This window comes from Lipotes vexillifer, unplaced genomic scaffold, assembly GCF_000442215.2.
Source record: "Lipotes vexillifer unplaced genomic scaffold, Lipotes_vexillifer_v1.1 scaffold71, whole genome shotgun sequence".
Lineage (NCBI taxonomy): Eukaryota > Metazoa > Chordata > Mammalia > Artiodactyla > Lipotidae > Lipotes > Lipotes vexillifer.
The window spans coordinates 1,100,785-1,106,784 of record NW_006793703.1 but is presented as its reverse complement, the minus strand read 5'-3'; positions in this window follow the sequence as shown (position 1 = coordinate 1,106,784).

Sequence of the window (6,000 nt, the reverse complement as noted above, 5' to 3'; positions counted from 1 at the left end):
ATTAGTGATGATGGTAGCCTCAGAGTAGGGGTGCTGGGTGACAGAGGTTCAGGAAAGGGAAGGAAATTGTTTTACACTGGTATCCTTTGTGCCTTTTGAATGTTGTACTATGTGCATGTGTTACAAATTCAAAAATAAATCTACAAAAAAAATTTCTTTAATGAAGAAAAAGTAAGAAGTGTCATCCATTGCAAAGGGAACCTGTTTGGGTGAGACGGTGGAGCAGATTGAACAGGTGCCAGATGTGGGCTGGGCAAGGACTGCCTCCTTCTCGTCTTGGCTCTGTTGCTTAGGGCATGATCCGGGGTCAGAAGCCATCAGCCCGCAGAAAGAACCTGGCTCAAAATTCCCTGCTTTAAAAATGTGAATTCGAAGGTCTTGAATGCACCTTTCTCCAAAGCATATATACAAATGGCTCGTGAGCACGCGAAAAGATGCTCAGTGTCACTAATCATTAGAGACTTGCAAATCAAAACCACCATGAGATACCACCTCACACCCACTAGGATGGCTACTATTTTTAAAGAAAAAAAGAAAAGAAAAGAAACCAGAAAATAAGTGTTGGCGAGGAGAGAGAATACAGGGAATCTTTGTGTGCTGTTGGTAGAAATAGAAAATGGTGTGGCTGCTGTGGAAAATAGTATGATGGTTTCTTAAAAAATTAAGGATAGAATTACCATCCAACCCAGCAATTCCACTTCTGAGTCTACTCCCAAAAGAGCTGAAAGCAGGGTCTCAAAGAAAAATTTGTACACCCATGTTCATAGCAGCATTACTGACAATAGCCAAAAGATGGAAGCAACTCAAGTGTCCATCAATTAATGAATGGATAAGCAAATTGTGGTGTATACAGACAGTGGAATATTATTCACCCTTAAAAGAGAAGGAAATTTTGACACCTGCTACAACATGGATGAACCTTGAGGATATTATGCTAAGTGAAATACGCCTGTCATAAAAAGATAAATACTGTGTGATTCTATTTCCATGAAGTACCTAGAGTAGTCAAATTCATAGAAGCAGAAACTAGAATGGTGGCTGCCAGGGGCTGTGGTGGGGAGGGAGCAAGGCTGAATGATTGTTTAATGGCTACAGAGTTTCAGTTTTGCAAGATGCAAAAAGTTCTGGGGATGATGGTGGTGATAGTTGCACAACAATGTAAATGTATTTAATACCAGGGAACTGTGTACTTAAAAACAGTTAAGATGGTAAACTGTTTGTAATATACATGTTACCACAATTAAAAATAAAATTAAAAAAATTTGAATTTGAATGTACCCAGACACGGATTACACCTTCCGATTCCCCAAAAAACTCAATATGTTCTGCACAGTTTCACCATTTACCTTGAAAATCAGTTTCATGTTGACCTCACCTGCCTAGTCCCACATGCATTCAAATTTGTGAACCTTAGCAAATATATTTAAACATTTTGACCTTCAGATTTTCTCGTAGGAATAATAATCCCCATCTACTTCACATAATTGATGGAGGGGTAGATGGGCTCTGTGCAGAAGCATTAAGAAACTGAAACAGTCACTGTGATGTGCTACGTTCACCCCTGGAGAATAGCAGATCAAAGTGTGTTTCAGCAGGTGGGTTAGTAACATAGCTTAATGCCTGAGATGGGGAAAAGGTGGTGGAACCAGGGTAGGAAAATCAAAATGAAATGACCCCATGGGTTCGTTTTATTCTCTTAAAATATTATCAGTTATCCTAGGGTTGGGGAAGGTGGAAGCATAGTAAGTAACTTAGAGACACGTCATACCTGATGCAAATACTTGATTCTCTGACATCATTTTTTTCCTAAAAGTGGTTTAACAGTATCTTTTCCTCATAGTGAGATTTGCCACCTCATTTCAATAATACAATTTAACAAACATCAATTCAGCAACAAAGAAGGGGAAAGCTGGGAGGCACACAGTTCAAGTAGACATAGTTCTTGCCATCAGGAGCTCGCCCATAGGCCTGAGCACTCAGGATTATTTCTTCAGATGTTTAACCTGCTTAGTAGTTTCTACCATAGCAGGTACCATTTTCAACCCCTCACCTGTTTTGCATATGAGTTTCTTAAATAGGAGCTGGTTTTCCTAAAGGTCCTTCATTCTCCCTCGCTCCCTCCCTCTCTCTCCCTCACTCTGTCCCTCCATCCCTCCGTCCCTCCATCCCTCTGTCCCTCCATTCCTTTCTTTCTTCCTTTCTACCTTCCATCCAAACTCAGTGAGCATCTGCGATGAGCCAAACGCCATAGAGATATAGAGGGTACCGTGGCTAATAAGACAAAGTCCTTGACCTCATACCACTAACATTCCGGTCAAGAAAGTTTCCTTCCTGGCCAAAGCTCCATGTGACTTAAATACAGTACTCTGAAAAAGGTCATCTGTCTTTGAATAACATCCTTGAAGAAGCTAGATCACATAAATCTATCAACACACTGGGGCATTGCTTGAATCTGACCTATGAAACAAGTAACAAAAATATTTGACTTTAGAAATAATACCTCACGTATATTTATAGTGTGCCTTCCCCATGCACAGCTCCAAGCATCTCAAGATTTATGTGATAGAGGAGAAAATCATCCTCACATAATAGATATGAGAACGGTTTTTTTTTTAAGTCAAGTTACAGATCTCTGTAGGATTGTCAACTTGAGGACACTTATCAAGCAGCATCCCACAGCAGTCATCTTACTTAATTTTTGGTTGGTTAAGTGGATTTAATAAATGATTCAAAATATGTCTGAGTGGCTGGAGCTAGAAGCAAAAATGGCTTTCCTGCTGACAATACAGGAGTAAAGATGATGAACATTCCCAAAGCAATAGGTCCTTCCATGCAAGGGAAGCGGATTGTGCGAAGTTTTAAACACGTTGAGCCCAACTGCTGTCTAAGATGTCACTATTCATTCAAAGATGCTAGAAGTTTGAACTCAGAGGGGAAAGCAGAAAAAAGCCTGGGAGATGAAGCCTTGCCTGCACTTTGTAACTTTGGTTTTACGATGAAACAATTAAAATATGGAAGTTGAAATGACCCTAACACCCCCCACCCCCACCCCATGGGAGTCTCAGTTGTCGATTTACAGCCTCTCAGCTCAAAATCCACCCCTCACGGCCCTGCTTGTGATGCTGGAGCTGGATCCTCTGGACATTTCCCCTCTGCCAGGTGGCACAGTGTGGACCTTCATCATGACAGCACTGCAGGAACACAGTGGGAAGAGGGGCCTTGTCTTCCTGGTTCTGGTGCTTTTTCCTTTCTTCTTGTTCCTGCAGCATATAGGACATCCCGTGGCACTCGCCTCAGTGAGTTCAGTGGTATCCTTTCAGGAGGTTACCAGGAAGTGCTCCAGAGCCCCAGCCAGCTTCCTGGAAAGTACAACACCGATGACTTGGCCAGTGCCCCAGCCAGACCCCAGAGGGTGGTTCACGGCTAGTTTTATCAGCACCTTACGGAACTTCTCTGCTACCTAGTGGGCTATAGCCATGCCCTCTTTGGTAAAGCCTGACTCTCAATTTGCAAGAGAGAAGGCCCTCTTTCAAATTTGTTCCTTCCTTGAGTGGTCTGCCTCATTCCTAGGTTGTAGTTACTATTCCTATAATCTTGGGAGTTTCTTAACCCATTATGTTAACTAATCCTCTGTTACTGTTAATAATTCTTTATATTAAACTTTCTTTGTTCGTTATTGTATGATTTCTGTTTCTTGACTAAGGACCTTGATTAATCCACTAATATCCCACAGAAATGTGTGTTTATGTTCACCAAAAGTTATGTACAAGAAATTTCATAGTTGCACTCTTCATAATGCTCAAAATGTCCATCGCCAGGAGAAGAGATAAATTGTGGTACGTTCATACAAGGGAATGTTATCCAGCAATGAGAATAAATGAACTACAAGTACATGCAACAACACATATGAACTGACAAACATATCGTTGAGTGAAAGAAGCAGAAACAAAAGAAAATATTTTGTATGATTCCATTTATGTCAAGTCTAAAACCAGGCAAAACTACACTCTGTTGCTAGAAAGTAAAAAATGGGGTTATTCCTGGAGGGGATTAGTGATTTGAAGGGGGCACAGGGATCTTTTGGGGTGCTGGTAATGTTCTGTTTCCTGGCCAGGGTATTGGTTATATATCACTGTTTATGCAAATTATTGAGCAGTATATATATATTTTTTTTTTTTTTCTTGCGTTATGCGGGCCTCTCACTGTTGTTGCCTCTCCCATTTGCGGAGCACAGGCTCCGGACGCGCAGGCTCAGTGGCCATGGCTCACGGGCCCAGCCGCTCCGCGGCATGTGGGATCTTCCCGAAACGGGGCACGAACCCGCGTCTCCTGCATCGGCAGGCGGACTCTCAAGCACTGCGCCACCAGGGAAGCCCGAGCAGTATATTTTTGATGTGTACATTTTAGAAATGAGTCAAGCTGAAAAAATTATATATTTATTGAATTTATGAGGTGTGAATTATTTGACTCAAATAATGAAGTCAAGCTCACTCATTCATTCATTCAACAAAAAGCGTATGTACATATTATATACCAGTCACTGTATATAATGCTAAGGATCTAGAGATGAATTAGTTATTCTTGGTTTCTGTCCACAAAGGGGCATGGTCTAAAGCGGGAGACCAACATGAACATGTATAACTACAATACAACATGATTCATGGACTGGTTTATGTATGGATGGGGGTGCTAGAGATATAGAGGAGGGAACTGTGAATGGTGCTTTGAAAAACTACACACAGAAAGGTGATGTCTGAGCAGGGACCTTCCCCCTGTACAGTATAGAAGTATCTACTCACTCCTGTGTCCCCCATGGCCATAAAAGGATGAGTAGGAGATGGCCAAAAAGAAAAGGGTTTTCAGAGCAAGCAGAACAGCATGTGCACAGATGCGAATTTTGAAAGCCACTATAAACTCAGAGAACAGAGCATTTAATGTGGCAGGAGTCCAGAGAGCACTGGAAAGAATGGCAGGAGAGGAAATTACAAACGTAAACTGAGGCTTGATGGTGACATGTTTGCATGCCTTCTACAGAGTGTGAATTTCACACAAGGAGCCAAGAAACATTGTATAGCTAGTCTTCAAAGATGCCCCTTCCCCCCCACACAGATGATGCCTTTGCTAGTCCCCTCCCACAATGAATCTGGGTTGGCCAATGGAACCAATAGAATTTGGTGCAAGTGACACTGTGTCAGTGTCACACACTGAGGCCACTACAGCTTTTGACTTGATCTCTTGGAACGTTTGTTCTAGGGGGAGCTAGTCATCTTGTAAGAAGTCTGGCTAACCTGAGTCCACAATATTGTGAGGAAACACAGCCTAAGAGAGGCCATGAGAAGAGAACCATTCATCAGCCCAGTCACGCCTTCGGAAGGCTCCGGCCTTAGCTGGCATCTGACCACAACGGCATCTGAATCTCCAACGGAGAACGGACTAGGTATATATTGAACGTTGTCAACATACAGAACTGTGTAAGAGAGAGAACATCTTTTTGTTCTATACTACATTTATTATTATTATTTTTTGCGGTGCACGGGCCTCTCACTGTTGTGGCCTCTCCTGTTGTGGAGCACAGGCTCCGGACACGCAGGCTCAGCGGCCATGGCCCACGGGCCCAGCCGCTCTGCGGCATGTGGGATCTTCCCGGACCAGGGCATGAACCCACATACCCTGAATCGGCAGGCGGACTCTCAACCACTGCGCCACCAGGGAAGCCCTATACTACATTTTGAATCACCACAATTTGGGGTGGTTTGCTACACAGTACTAGTAATTGGAACAGACACCTTGGAATAGCAGTGTGACATAAAGAGTTTGAGTTTGTTTTTGGAAACAGTATGGTGACAGAATGGAGGATAAGTTGAAGAGGGAAGAGGCTGAAGGCACCAAGATATGTTAGGAGGATAAGTAGACATCGATGTAAACTGAAAGGAGAGGCTGGAATGTAGAGATACTTGTGAGGCAGAATTGACAGAATGTAGAGATAAAAGAAATATGTGA